A 17,071-nucleotide genomic window follows, 5' to 3' on the forward strand; every position below is an offset into this window, starting at 1 on the left:
AATAATGTCAGCTCTCCATCTGTGCTCTAGACTGAGAGATCTAGACACCCCCACACAACTTCTCAAGGATTAGACCATTTCTCTCCTCCAACATCGTCCTATCTCTTCCATTAGTGTTTCATATCCTCTATTACTACTGCACTGTAGCACCATTGTCTCTTATTCTCTTTTAACTTGCCTAGGGAAAAAAGAAAAAAGAGAAGAAGTGAGGAAAGAAGGAAGTAAAGAAGAAGTAGGAGGGAATAGAAGAGAAGGGAGAAAAGAAGAAAAAGAATAGAAAAAGTCTCAAATTTATATCTCCCTGGTCTCATCTTGGTTCTCTCAATTCCTTCATCTTGATAAGAACAAACTTCTTGGTGGAATCCCTGTCTTTATTCTTCAGTCTTTTGTGTCATGTAGGATGTTTTTCATTGCAAATCACAGAATACCCAGTATAGATGATTGGGTTAAAAATAGCCCTTATGAGCTAAAGCCATAAAGGTCTTATATCTCATGCAATATATAAGACATGCAAAGATAGGGCTGTGTTGATGGGTTAAGTCAACTGCTTGGCAACTTGGTTAAGGGCTCAGGCAATTCCATCTTGACTATATATGTCTATATCTATATCTATATCTATCTATCTATATATGTGTGTGTGTGTGTGTGTGTGTGTGTGTATATATATATATATATATATCATGTTATGTGGACATCACCACATAACTGATGTCCTTGTAAACTCCAACCACATGGATGGAGAGGCAGTGAAAGGGTGTCATCTGCAATGCAAGGAAATAGGACTCAGAAGAAAACAGTCCTGCTGGCACTTTGGAGTTTCTGTCTCTAGAACTATGAGAAAATGAATTTCTCTTGGTTAAGCCACCAAGTCTGTGGTAGCCTTAAAAAATTGATACATCCAAGTTGTGTTGTTAAGGAATGAGGGCACCTTTGAGACCACAGTACAAGTTTGATAACAAGGGTTCTTCTTAGGAAGAGTATATAGGCCTCCCATTTTTTTGCATCTGGCTACACTGTTTACTTATCTTCAGAGAAAATTTCTAACCCCCTTTGTTTAAGAAGCAAACATTCTAGTTGAGAGTACTCATCTATATGGAGTTAATAACAGCATCCCTATTGGATGGGTGAAATGATGATGAAATGAAACAAGGTTTATACATTTCTTAACACAGGGTCTGCTTATAATAACATCTCCATAAAAGTTGTATACTTAATTTCCAATAACTTTCAACATAATAGAATTGAGTCTCTCATAGAAATTTGTCTCTCCTTGAACAGTGATCAAGCTTTCTGAAATTTCATACAAAAATACAGATACCACAGTTCTCTCTTATAATTCTTTAATACGTCTATACATTTTTTTTTTTTTTGCAGAAAACATTTGTTAGGGGTTGCATAATATAAGGAAGTTAATACCACTGAATTGTACACTTACAAATGGTTAAATGGCAATTTTGTTTTATACATGTGTATTTATTTATACAGCTTTTTGTTTTATATCAGTATATATAAAACAAAATACATATGCACATATATAATACATATCTATACACACATATATAAACACAAGATAAAAAATATAATGAAACATACCAAAAATCATTGAATATTATATTTTAATAGGATGAATTGTACAGTATGTGATATCAGGAGTAATACTTATTTAAGGACATTTTATAGATATCCTCAATAAGATAAATGCCATTTAGGTTAGCTTCAATTACTTCCTTTTTAAACTTTTTTTTTTTAACAGCAAGAAGAAAATAAAAAAGCTTTCAGCAATTTAAAATGCAGCAGAAGGAGTTACATGCCATTTTCCAGAAAAATATCAACCTGTAACAGATTTGCAATCTGAACCTGAGGTTAGTGCTTAACAGTGGTTGTTGGAATTGGAAATACCAGCTGCTTCCATTTCTGCAGTCACTTGAGAGAGAGCAAATACAAAGTATGGTACCAAATAGAGTTGAGGACATTGAAGTGGCAGTCAAACACTCTGCAGAAACAAATGGAAGAGAGGGATACCGCCGACTCAGGGAGGATACAGTTCATCCATCACAAAACCAGGCAAAATTGCCATTTGTTCTTTTCCAGCTTCTGAAAAGATGAGACTCACTTCTTTGTCTTCACATGGAAAAGCAACTCGGGAAATTTAAAACCCCCAAAACACCACGTTTCAATATAACCTTACATCAAACACTTAAAAAAATGAAAAGAGTAATTGAAACTAAAAACTAATTAAATTAACTTGCTGGATTAATTACAAATATTTGAGATTTTTAAATCATTGTTTGCTTATTAAATACTTACTAATTTTATATCCTATTGAATAGCCTAGGATTTACTTGTTATTATTATTCTGAAAATATGGGAGATTTTGAAAATAATTTTAATTATTTATTTTTTGAATTTGTTGTATGAGTCACTCTTTACATGTTGGTCTGAATCCTCTCATCAACACCTGTCTCATTTTCATCTGTGGCTGCTGTGATTACCAGCTCTGCATGGACATTGCCAAACTTTCAGCCAGCAAATCAACCAGAGAGAACATCTCCTGAGGTCCTTGCTTCCTGCCTCACATCTCATACATCTTGATTATCTTGCTGAGGATCCTCTATTGACCCTTTTGCAAGCCTCACAGCAGAGGAAAGATTTCTGGAAAGACTTTTATTTATTGTTCTGTGAAAGGAAACTTTGACTATAGTTGATGAGAATTAATTTGTCTTCCTTATCACCTCCATGCAAAATGAAGTTCTGAATAGTTTCTTAGTAGATGGTCCAGAGACGTTAAGACATCTAGCAATTAGCTCTTTGCAAGTGGATGACTTAGTAAGTGGCTTGACATAGCCTCAAATGTTTCTATGTCCTTTCATATCTAAATCCTAGCCTTGTCTTGCTCTCCTGTTATTTCGAATTGACTAGTATCAGGCTCTGGCTCTGCTTTCAGGTGAAGCTGGGCTATAATTTTTTTAATTTTTTTTTTTTTTTTTTTTTTTACATATTGACAGTCTAATAGTGTTAGAGCAGCATATCCCTTCTCTGTGTTCAAGGCAATTCAATAACTTCTTTCCATGGTCAAGTTCATTGAGAGCTCATTATGTACATATTCTGAGGAGAGAGGGTCCCATTTGAAGTGTCATGAGGATGCTATCCTATTCCTAGACATTCATCCATTGGTATGCATCTGAAATGAGAATTACTATGAAAATAAAAATAATATTGTGTCATGTTCTATGCCAAACTTTTATATATTTTGCTACATTTATTCCTCATATTCAATGTATGTAATGCCATGTGATTGGTAGCATAAAATAGCTTTGTGAGTATTGTTTTCAAGGATTACCTGACTTTTTGATTTTCTCTTTTAGAATGCAGCTAGTCTCTGAACCAGGGAATGACAAACCCTTCCTGAAAGAACAGGTAATAAATATTTTAGGGTTTGTGGACCAAGAAGTAAAATCAAGGCTATCATGTAGATATTTATATAACTATTTAACATGTAATCATGTACAAATAGAAAACATGGTTTTATTTGTGGGCCATACAGACACTGGAGATTGGCCATTTTAGTCTTATAGCTTGGGAATCTCTACTCTAGACCTAGAAAATATAAATTATTTCTATGTGTGTTGTACTTCAATAAAAAGTTCTTAAAACTCAGTCACTCAGAAAAGGTGGCACAATAAGACTGACTTAAACTATCTCTGATTATTTTCCTGGAGAAACCTGAAGCAAGAGATCAAGGCTGATCCTGAGCTGGTACACGAGCACAGTGAGGGGGCCAGTGTCCATTCTGACTGGCTGGTCCTTTGAGATGAGCACTATTAAATATTTTAAATATTAATCCTGATATGACATACTGTGCAATTCCTCCTTTAAAATGTAATATTCAATAATTTTTGGTATGTTTCATTATTTTTAAACTTGTGTTTATATATGTGAGTGTATATATACATATATGCATGTATTTATTTTATATATACATATATGTATGTATTTATTTTATATATACATATATAAAACAAAAATTGTATATACACACACACACATATATGTAAAACAAAATTGCCATTTAACTATTTTTAAGTGTTCAATTCAGTGGCATTAATTACCTTTATATTAGGCAACCATTACCTCTACCTATTTCAAAAAATTTTTCATTCATTTACTCTCACAGAAACTCTGTGACATCAAGCAATAAACTCTCAGCCCTTGGTAACCTCTAATCTACTTTCTGTCTCTTTGGATTTGCCTGTTCTAGAAAAATTACATAAGTGGTATCACACAATATTAATCCATTCTTATCTTGCTTATTTTGCTCGACATTAAGCTTTAAAATATCATCCATATTGTAGTATGTGTTAGGATATCGTTCCTTTTTACAGCTGAATAATATTCTATTATACATAGTACTATATTTTGTTTATCCATTCATCTGTTGATAGACACTTAGGGTGTTTTCACCTTTTGCCTACTGTGAATAATGTTGAGATAAACATTGGCATACAAGTATTTGTTCAAATCTCATTTTCTTGTGTGATTTCTTAAAAATTAGAATCGATTTAATTGTTGTGATATCTCATCATACTTTTTGATCATCGTAACAACCTAAACATACTTATTGATTGCTTACTATTTGCCCAGCATTGTGCTAGACCTTTTAATCTATTATATCTCATTTAATGCTGATAGTTGCTCAATAAGGTCAGTGTTATCAGGTTCATTCTAAAGACTGATGACTGACCTCTCGTGTAAAATGATTTGAGAAAGGCCATATAATGAATAAATAGCATAAGCAAGCTTCAAATCTATTTCAGTTCTAAGAGAAATCTCTGACATAGGAGGCACAGAAATTCTGCAATTGGAACTGCTCTCTGCTTCCACAAATTTAGAGGCCTAGGATTTGGAAGAGATTCTCTAAAAGTTGTTCATTTACTAATAATTTATTTAATTAATTTTTATATTCAAATACATATGTATTTTACCAATTTATATGTATATTCATTATGATATGTATGATATTTTGTAATAACTCCATCTGCTAAATAATCAATCTATATAGATGTTAAATGAACAGAAAAGATATCTGCCCTCACAGCTACCCTCTGGCCTACACCTAAGAGATAAACACCTCTAACAAATTCTTGTGTTAGTTTTTCTGTTGTCTAACAGTATAATTCCAAGTATTGTGCTCTCTAATTTCTTGATTTTATTTATTGACTCACCATAGACCATTTTGTTGGTTACAGTTTTAATTATTCCATTGTGTACATATATAGCCGTAAATAAGTACATGTAAATATACATGTATGTTGTATGAATTACAGTGCTCATTTATGATGAGTGGGTTAGGTTCCCTCTACTACCTATCATCTCAACCATCTTCTGTGATTCTCAACTTCACATTGCTTTTACATCATCAGTTGATGCAACTCTAATTCTTTCTTGTTTTGCCTATAGATCAATCTAAAACAATAATAAGTTCAAATGTATGATTACATAAGTATCATTTAGATTGAAATGGGGTTATTAGAACTATGCAGTAAGAATGCAATCAAATATCTTACTCTGTGACATTCTGAGAACAAATATTTGTACATCAAGTCATTATTTTTCTGTAATGCATCAACTCAAAAATCCTACTTAAAAATTCACACACATGGACGGGCATGGCGGTTCACTCCTGTAATTCCTGAACTTTGGGAGGCTGAGGCAAGCAGATCATAAGGTTAGGAGATCGAGACCATCCTGGCCAACATGATGAAAACACATCTCTACGGAAAATACAAAAATTAGCTGGATGTGGTGGCATGTGCCCATAATTCCAGTACTCGGGAGGCTGAGGCAGGAAAATCACTTGAACCAGGAAGTTGGAGGTTGCGCCACTGCACTCCAACCTGGTGACAGTGTGAGACTGCATCTCAAAAAAAAAATACACAGTCAATCCTACTATATATTGTATCATTAATTTTATTGGCAGCTTTTCCATTAAAAGTTTAAAGATTAAGGGTGTCTTTCTTTTTCATTTTCTACAGAAAAATTCAAATGTCTTCTTAATGTAAGTAAGATCTTCATTCAGCTTTTAAATTATATTAAGTATTAAATAGTGAAGTATAAGCTTATTTTCTAAATCTTTCAAACAGTTGTCATTTCAGGAATTCTTCTATTGCAAACCTGTTTCCAAATGGTTCTTTCACGTAGTCTATCTTCCCGTCTTGGTTTTCTTTTTGTTTTGATTTAGTAATTTCTAAAGAATTTCTGAGATGTCAGAAATATGAGAATGTCTTTATTTTACTCTCATACTTTATGAATAGTTTGATTTGGCAGAGAAGTCTTCATTCAAAGTCAGTCTCCCATAGACCTTTGAAGATGATGTACCATTGCCTTTTCAAATTCAATATTGCTGGTGAAAATATGATCTGTGTTTGGTTGTAAGTCACCTAGGTTTTCACTGGAGATTTTTCTAATAAATTTATTTTTTAAAATTTTGTATTCTAAAATTTCTTGAGCATGCATTTAATTCTTTTTTGAAATTTCCCTGTCCAACAATCTGTGTTTTTAATATGAAGATATATGTACTATCTCAATTCTAGAAAATTATTTTTATAATTTTGAAATTATACAGTGGGAGATCAGTAACTAACAAGTCATGCATTAATACATGGGTCATCACAGGAGCTGAAGAGAAATCCAGATAAAGGATTAGAAACAGAAGGCTCAGGTTGACTATCAAAGAATGTGTTAACATCTGAAAAAGAGTTGGTGACATAAGCTACAATTCTGATAGTTAGACCTGGATTTAACTAAGGATGTTCCAATGTGGGCTGAGCATAGCTCTGGAGAATGAGCACAGAAGCAGGTCCTGAGAATGACTGTCATCCTAGAAGGTGTATCAGCCATTGGGAAAAAGAGACTGGAAAACAAATTTGAATTTTTGAGAAAATTCTCAGTGGCTGTTAAACTTGTATGTTGTTAGACAGGTGAGTATATCTTTAATTCTGAAAATGGATAAAATAAAATATGGACATCCAAACTAGCCTGCAAAGGTAAGGCTAATGCTCAGAAATGAAATGAGTACCAAGATATCAGCCCTAAAATAGAACATCCTATCACCTGGATGAAGTAATGTCCTGTCCTAGAATGTGAGGCCTTTCTACTTTAATACCTTCTGCTTCAGGTCCCCTAGTTTTATAAAAATGGGTCTTAGTCAATATTTCTGGATAAAATAGAATTGTAAAAGTAGAATCAATAAAATAGGATGGCTCCAAAGGTATCTAGAAGCACAAGGATACAAAATAAAAACAAGAGTTGCCTAGGGTTAGTGTTCAACAAGGCTCAAGGGTCCAAAGATAGCCCTTGTCTTAGCTTTTATAGAAAATATATGTAATATATGTAATAAGGATTATTTTTCTTAACTCTATTATCAGTTTACGATTTAGTTCAAACATGCAAAAAGCCTTAGTATCAATAAACCTTTAGAAATATCTTTTCACCAAACTATTCTTTCTGACATTTTTTCTTTTTTTCTAATGACAGGAAGATGAATGATATTTAGAAATTTTCCACTGGCAAAAGGTTCCATGAATAATAACATTTAAGATCCATAAACTCAGGAAATTCTGTCAGCAGTTACATTCTTATGTTAGATTACTTGAAGTGCTGAATTTCCATTTTTTTGAGTATCAAAACTAGAATCTAAGCATAGAGGGTCTATCACGTGTTAACTATAAATAATTCAGGGTTACTTATGTAACTTTACCAGGCCACAGTTTCCTCATCAGTATTATTATGGTAGTAGCAAACAGGTTCAAGAGTTTTAATTCATGATTGATATAATCAAAGTTTACTATTGGTATTTTATTTAATTTTTCAAAGGCCAAGGCTTACACATGATAGACACCACTATGATTGATAACAGACTTTGCCTATGTCTTGGGGTAAGTCATTGAATCTGTGATCTGTCTAGATTTTATTATGCTCAATCGAGTACAGATATATTTTATGTCTTTTGAGCAAAGAGTTAACTTAGTTAAACTCAAAGTCTAAACTCTTTCTCTCTTGTAGTAGGCAGAGGCTGAACTTTGTTCAGTTCTTTTCCATTTAGCTGGGTATTCTGGAGTTGATCACACACATTTGCATGGCATAGGTTACCAGATCACTGGACAGTGTTTATGTCTCACTTTCCAGCTGCTGTGGTCACCAGGAATACTATCCTCTCATTTCTCAAACAATAAGAATATACTTTCTTTTCCTTCATTTTAGCCAGCCGTAGAGGCAACATCTGGGAACTGTACCTAGATGAAAAGTCATAAAACAGAAAACATGACCCATTACTCACACAAAAAGCTGTAAAACCAGGAAACTTCAAGTGTTGCCACTTTTCTAGATTTTGTCTGCGTCTGGCAACTCTCTAGTGACTTGAGATATTTTAAAAGTATTTTGATTCATGTTTTATTGTTTTAGGAAAGAAGATTGATCTGATATGACGTACTCTGCCATTACTGGAAACAGAACTTCAGATTTATTTCTAATGCAACACTTCTGAAGCTTTTATTATAATGATTGCTTTTCTCGAAATATAACCAATGCACATGAACAATGACTTTACAATATTTAGAGACAGTAGTAACATATTCAACTTTCTTTGCCATTTTATCTTGTTTATAGGTCAATAATAAACGTAAATGGGCTGACATACATTCTATCAGCAACCACATGACAGCTAGCATATAGCAAGTATAGATTTATATGCTGATCTTCATTACCTATCCTGTGTTATCAAATTTCTCAGTGGGGGCATGAGGTCTGTGATTAGAAGAGACTGATCCATCACAGCCGTATAAAGTTATAAGAGGTAATATGATCTTAAAGGCACTTGATGAATTAGAAATAATCTTACACTAAAATAGAAAAAAATGATAAAGCCTATAGCAGAAATAGGGTAGGATTATTTATCTTATCAATAATTTATTTTTCATCTGGTGGGAGGCTTTGTTGTAAAAGGTTATTTCTTAAAGGTCAGACAAATGATGGTTCAGTGCTAACTGCTTAACAGGCTATCATGCAATAAACAGTAAAGTCTCCAGAGGTAGATGTCAGAGGTTGAGAATTACAGTCTCAGGGGCTACAAGCAGTGAGAGTATTGATGAGGCTTTAAATTGGTTTGGTAAAGTGACATTTGACTTGGCATTGGGTTTATACTGCTTCTTGTTTTGTTTCTTCCTTGAATCCTGTTTTAACTTTGCTCTCTTTTAGTTTTAAAACAGTAAAATTAATTATCACTAGGAAATTCATTATCATTATCATTCAAACATCAAATTCATCATGAGTCATTATCTTAACAGTCAAATTTTTTATTCTGACCTGAACTACCAGAAGGCATTAAGACTTATTTGTTGCCCATTCTTATGGTTACCTCTTTTGACTCCAACAGAACAATAAAAAATTCCAGATATAGATACACTCCTCATTTAATATTTTTGTTACCAACAAAGTTACATATGAACTGACTTCATCTTAGGTAAGTCTTGTATATAAGGCATAGAAATTTAAAATAACAAAATCAAAATGAAACAAAACCAAGAAAGGCAAATAGGAAGCATTGATATATAGAGAGAAGGTCCTAATTTTAAGAACTATTCACATTATAGATGTTCAACACAGCATGCAATAATTGAAAACTGCAGCATTGTCCTTCTGGCAGATGAAAATATATGATACTCTATTGTCATAAAATAGAAATACTTAGAGAGATTTGAAACAATTTTTTGCTAAATACACTTAAAATTTTTAGTAAGTCTAAAATACATGGTGGACACGCTTGGAAAAATGCAAAAAAAAAAATCTGCTAATTCACTATCTATAGCTGGGCATAGCCACACCACAAATGATTAAAACATAAAAGACAAGGAATATTCTAGTTAAATTTGAGTCAATACAAATAATTTATTCTAATAGTGGGACAGAAAATTATGAACTGATAAAATTAGTTGTTCCTGGCTTCACAGACAAACAAAAAGAAAATCACTAGATTAGAAAATAAAGCTTAAATACTACATTTGCAGATAAAGCCATTGAGATGGAAAATTTTAGCTGTCCAAAGACTGATGCTGAGAACTTGCCTGGTATTCTGATAGTCTTATATATCAATAACCACATGTTCAATACTGCCATGTTTCTAACATTAGCCTGAGAGGTCTTACCTATTCTTCACCAGATATACCCCAAATCTACTCCATTGTTGTTTTGAACTCAAATGTCTGCAGGGTACTATCACAGTAGGTAGCAGTGGGAAAAGAAAAAAAAAAAAAAAAAAAAAGAAATGAGACAAAGGAAAGGCCTCTAATATGCTCACTAATCCAGTAATTTTGGACTTTTATATGGCTTTCTATTTTTAGGACCCCAAATTAGAAGGATTTTAATTTGAAAGAAAAATAGTAAACAACATTTATTGAATTATAACTTTTCTCTGCCCATATACAAACTAGCTGGGGCCTTTTAATACCACAAAAATACTCAAGTTACCTCATATATGTCAAGTGCACTCCTGGTGTAGCTGGTCTTTCCTTTTCCGCTATGTTCCTCTCTGTATAGTAAGCAGACGTTTTGGACACAGAAATTTGAGAAGTCAGTTGATGAGTTGTATCATTTAGGTCATAAGGTAAAAATCCTTTTTTAAAATAAATTAAAAAATAAAACATCTTCTTTAGTTTTTTTAAGCAAGGAACCAGGGAGGAAAAGAGGTAGTCAAAGCGAGATATTAGGATTTAGGATTGGTAAATATATATATTTATATATATACACAATATGAGAGAGAGAGAGAGAGAGAGACTGTGTGTGTGTGTGTGTGTGTGTGTGTGTGTGTGTGTGTGTGTGTGTATGACCATTGGTTTGTCTTTCATATTAGGAATGCCTTAAATCACAAATGGTTGTAGGCCAATGTGAGGTGGTAGGCCAGCAAGAATATTAGAATGCTACAATCTGGGAACTTACAACAAATCCTACGTTGGTAACTCTACACTTCCAACATCAAAGACAAGAGATTCCTGAAAGTGAGAAACCAAAATTTTCCCTTCCTTAATCCTCTTTTTGTTTAGGCAAACATACGGAGCTATAGGCTCAAAGTTGAGGCTCTGAATTGGATACTATACTGAAAATATATCCTCACAATTCCTGATTCATAAACTAGCATTTCCTTTATTCAGCCTTCATATATGTTCCTTTCTGGGCCTATATAAACAGTATGGCATGGCTCATGAATTCCATCATTAAAGTAGCACCAACACACTTGCACTCTTGATGAGAATTTCTTGTTTGCAGAGATTCACAGTTCTTTCTTGGTATAGGTGATACTAATGAAAAACCAGTGAATAAATTGAAAGATACCTATTTTTACTGGGGATAGATTAAATGGCTCTAAGAAGTACACAATCAGAGGTAAAATGATATTTTAAAAATATATGTGCTTTAGAATATTACAGCCATGATTTTGAATAATGCCCAAATCACTTACAATCTATGGGACTGGATCAAAGCTATCCAGATTATGTGAACTCATTTCTTTCATCATGAAAGTAAATATTGCAATATTAGTTTTAAAAGTTGTTGAGTGGGATCATAAAGGATATGGATAAAATACAATTTCAGGCATATACAGACTCTCTATAAATATATGATTCTGCTATTAGCCTGTCCGTACAGTTCATCGCTGCTCTAAACAAACAAATTACCTGTCAATCCCCTGATACCCTAACCAACAAGGAACTGATTTTGATATCCAATTTCATAACAATAAAATTACCTCAATGTAATTGTAACAATATTTGATATTTTCCATCATTGCTTGCTTATTTCTATTTTTGTTGATTAGAGAAATACCTGCAAATGAAAGTGGTAGCTAGAAATTAATATCACATCAAAAGGAAATTTAGAATTGAGAAGTTTTAACCATATTCATGTGAAAATCTTCCTTTATATTGATTAAAAAGTGCAATCACTTTATTCAACCAAGACTGAAATTGAACATTTTAAGTATATTTTTTATTTTATTTTGAAGTGGGCTTTTGTTTAAAATATTTATGAGGCTGAGATAGAGACATAGAGATACAGTTTGGTTGTATGAACTACTTTTATGTAAAACTGAAGGCCAAGGAATTCATGAAAACATGATCAGGGAATAGTTATCTTCCAAGGCTCTTAGAAAGCTATAAATTGTATGGGAGTTTCTAAGCCAAAAAATGAAAACCTAGTAAGATTTGTTGAATAATCTTGTTGATTCGCAGACATGTTCCCAAACCTGTGATAGTGTTTTATTACTAAAAAGAAAAATTCAAGTTCAAAATGAATATCTCTCAACTTCTAAATCAAGCTAGATAAGAAATTACTTTGTAAATCTATTTGAAGTTATAATATTGAATTTTTAACAAGTGCTCCTGGCTTACCAGGATGGTCATGGTAACAGTGCTGTTATGAGTTCTAAAAACCTGGTTATTTCTTGAAAGGATTATATAACATAAAATGAGATTTAATCTTATTTAATCTAAAATTAATCTTAATTTAAAAAATGAAATTTAATCTTATAAAATTACATAATAAAATATTGAGATTTATAAATGTCTGCTGTTTTATGGGCAAAACACAAGAACATGAAATCAATCACGTAAAATAGAATATTTTTGTATCAGAGCTATTACAGTCAATATTTAGTGAAAACATTTCAGAGAATATTAGCATTAGAAATAATATTAATGATACTAAATCTGACATCCTCAGTTTATCAGTGAGAGCACCCAGTCATTAGGGGCAAATTTGACTCAATAACAATGGAACTTTATTTCTAGTATAGCACACAGAACTTGTAAGAACATAGAGTTCTGAATTTGTGTAGGCAATTTGAGACATTATAACTCAAAAGTAGTTGAGAGTGGTATGTATACAGTCTTGATTTGAATGTAAGTCAGAAAAGCATTTTTGTAAGGCAATTCAGAATTGTGAATAGCAAAAATTGTGGCAATATATAATAATTTTCTTGCATTTGGGGAAAGAAATCATAGAAATAATGTCTTAGTCAAAAATACTCATACTTAAATGGCTGAGATGGGCAAACACTATCTTTATTCTACACTTAAGGAGTTCCCAGACATATAAGTATTAGTGGAAGGCAAAGACTGTCTTTCAATAAAGATGAAAGGGTCAGATATTAATTTTCCCAGCACTTTGAGTCTAGGATATAGGCATGTGGCTTTGAATTAATTTAATGCGGGAGCTCACCACACAGAATATTTGTCTTAGAAATCTATTTTGGTATTGATGAGAGCATGCTATGGAGAGCTCAGAAGTAACAGTAAAACAATCTGCAGCATCTGGCTTTTAACTGAAGCATGTGGTTTCTAACAGTGAAGATGTCATTGTCTTTACCAGAATGGTGTGTAGCAGGATTGTGACCATGGATTCTTTAGCTTATCTTACCCTTCTATAAACTATCCTACCATGGATTCTTTAGCTTATCTTACCCTTCTATAAACTATCCTACAGCTTTTAAAAGATTTTCTTGTGTGTGTGTCTATATATTATATTGTATTTATGTAATTATAGATGTACTATATATATATTATATGTAAGTATACATATAATTCTCTTTGTGTGTGTGTATATATATAAAACACAGCCATATTCCATTTTTGTGGCATAAATATAAAAGCTATGGTGAGTGCAGGAGTGTCTCAGTACAAGCAACCCATATATATAAAACAGCTCTCTATGATTACTAGTAAGCTTAATATTAGATTTTTTAAATTATAATATAAATTTATTAAAAGTTTAATAACTATTCAGTTATTTCATATAATAGGTTTTCAAGGCACAATCCCATTGACTTGGAAATTTACACAAAAACACATAAACTGTCCATAATTTTTTCAATCCAAGCACACATATTTGTCATTTCTTCAAAGCTTGTTTCTGACTGTCCTCTGAAACTTTTTTGGTATATTATTATGTCTTTATTCTATATATAAAATAATTCCTAGTTTGTGAAATTCCTAGAAGAAATAAATGAGATCTATATCATGCACCACATCAATTTAGCTATTTGGACTTCTTGGTAAGCAAAGCATACTATATATTTTAGACAATGGTCAATGATTTCATTTGGCTACTTTGTCTAATGGTATATGTAGACAAAATGCCAGATAATAACTAGTATTAGCCCTCTTCCTATTTGAAGAATCACTCAGTCTTGAAGGTCTAGGTCTGCTCTTCATTTTCAGCTGTATCAAATCAGCGTTGTTTGCTTCCTCGTGTTCTTTAGCACTTTCTCAGTGTCCCTTAGTGCTCTGTGGCCCAGCACCGAACAGTATAAAGTACTTATAAAGGGGGACTCGTGTTTATTTCTTAGGCATTCATAAGCATTTTAAATAATTGCTGAAAATATTTCAAATTTTAAGAAAAATATAAGTGCACAGACCCAATCGAAATGAGTTAGCCAGCTTGCTTTAGGTGACAGTAAGAGAAGGGTCCACAGAGAACTCCAACCTATGTTATGTGCAGATAAGGGAACTTGCACAGGGGGCTTGCCTAAGCATGCCACCAGAAGACCAAGAGCCCACATGTGCACTAGGGAAATTGGATGGAGTCACCAGGAATTTACACCTTATACAAACAGTGCACCTGGCCCTATCAGCTTTTACATAAAAGCACTTGTATTCAACTGTGAAGGGGGCAACTGGAAACCTGCTTTCCAGGACCTCTTTCTCTGCTGAGAGGTTTCCTCTTGTTTTATACATTCTTTTTTTTTCTTAACTGTTTTACTTTGAGTTCTGGGATACATGTGCAGAATGTGGAGGTTTGTTACATAGGTATACATGTGCCGTGGTGGTTTGCTGCACCTATCGACCCATCATCTAGGTTTTAAGCCCTGCATTTATTAGATATTTGTCCTGATGCTCTCCCTCTCCTCACTCCCACCCCAACAGGCCATAGTGTGCGTTGTTCCCCTGTGCCCATGTGTTTAACTATGATCTTCTAGATGGAAAAGTTCTGCCATAGAGAGAGCCAATCCTAAGCAAGACAAATTATACACCAAATACAAAGTCCGATAGCCTTCAGCTTCTCAATTTCCCTAAAAGTTTTCACCAATTCAAGACTGACTCCAATGAGAATTTGAACCAGCAGTCTTGAAGTTGTAGGCCCTACACCTTAACCAACTGTGCAAACGAGCCACTTGCATTAAAGGAAGGCAGAAAGCTTCCTTATGTGGATTTTGAATGAGAATGCTGCACCCTGAGGTGGTGTGGCCTGCTTAAAAGCCAGGTGGAGCTGATGGCCAGCAGCTGCTTCCTTTCCCTCAGCTGCACTGGCAGAGGAAAAAAGCCGCTTGCTGCCGTCACTTTAAAAGCCAGGCCTCTGCACCACCCTGCTATGTGCTGGAGGGGAAGGCCTGCCTCTGCCCCTGTGATGTCCCGTTGGCCATGTCACCAGGACTCTGTGCGCACCCTGGGCCACTCCCCAGCCACTGCCCACACAGGGACCCATGGCCGGCAGGTGAACGCCCTATGGGGAAGTTCCCTTGTGCTGTCCCTAACAGCTGGGTTCCATGGTTTCATGCTGCCCCCTACTTCGCCACTTTGCTTTCTTAAGCACTGCCGCTCTGCTCAGAGCTTCTGAGCCTGGCCAGGACACACCCTGCCCCGCCCTGTAGCTTTTCTCTGGCCGACCTCTGCGCATGTGCTGAGTTCTGCCCCCGGGGCTGGGCTGTTCCTGGCGGCAAGGAGCGGAAAGTGGGGGGTGCTCACCCTTTCCACCCCTCAGGCTCCCGCAGGTTTTGGTACCAGAGATAATATCCGAAGGATAGAGGAGAGGGAAAGCAGACAGAGAGCTTGGAGGTAAAAAAAACAGTCCTTTTAATTCCGGCTGGCCCATGGCCCCGCTTGGTGCCGCTGCTGCTTCTATTCTCCGCAGCCCTGCCTGGCTGCAGCCACTTCAGGTGTTCTTAGAGACAGGACAGAATGGGGCAGGTTTTACTCACAATTTTGAAATTTTCTTCTCTGGCTGTATGCCTTTCATGGTTGTACCCCTCTTCTGACTGTACCCCTTTCTGGTGTAGCCCTCTCCTGGCTGTACCCCTCTGTGGGCTGGCTTGCCAAAATGTAATATTGGGGTTCAGGATGCCCTCAGCTCCTCTGAGAGGATGTTTCTCCAGGTTGTTGGTCTCCTGCCCTCTCAAGAATGAGAGAGGGGACCACGGCGCAGTGCGCAGTGAATGTTGGACTCAAAAGTGTTTGAGGAAGTGATTTATTTAAAGAGAGAGAGAAAAGGAGAAGGAGAGAGAAAGAAACAGCTAACTCTCACACTGAGTGAGAGAATCCAGAAAGATAGAATCCAGGAGAGAAAAGCAGCTTCCATAATGAGTGGAAGGAAATAGAGAGAGACATGGAGTTCAGGAGAGGAAGACAGGCTTCCATGAGAGAGTGTGGAAGGGGACCCCAGAGAGGATATCCAGGAGAGAGAAAGACGGCTTCCATGAAAGGAGTGTTGGTGGAAGGAGACCCAAACATGGAGTCTGAAGGGATGTGGAAGAAGGGGGCTTTTAACCTGAGAGGAACCCCCACCTTCTCTAAGTCCCCAGGCCAATGAAAGGAATTCCTTAGAACTTCCGTTGAAGTGATTGACTCTTAGTTTCTTCCCGCACCCATGAAATTTAAACATACACTGTTAAGTCTCCCAGATGGAGAGAGAGGGGTGGGGGCATGGTGCTAGGAAGTTCTTGCCCTTAAAACTACGCCCCCTTGTGGACCCAGAAAGATAACACATTCCCTCAGTATCAGTTACTTTGCATTTGCTGAGGAGTGTTTTACTTTCAATTATGTGGTCAATTTTAGAATAAGTGCCATGTGACATTCAGAAGAATATATATTCTGTTGTTTTGGGGTGAAGAGTTCTGTAGATATCTATCAGGTACATTTCAACCAGAGGTGAGTTCAAGTCCTGAATATCCTTTAATTTTCTGTCTTGTTGATCTGTCTAATATTGACAATGGGGTGTTAAAATCTCCCAATATTATTGTCTGGGAGTCTAA

Source organism: Aotus nancymaae, unplaced genomic scaffold (assembly GCF_030222135.1).
Source record: "Aotus nancymaae isolate 86718 unplaced genomic scaffold, 86718_ANA_hifiasm-v0.15.2.pri h1tg000017l, whole genome shotgun sequence".
NCBI lineage: Eukaryota > Metazoa > Chordata > Mammalia > Primates > Aotidae > Aotus > Aotus nancymaae.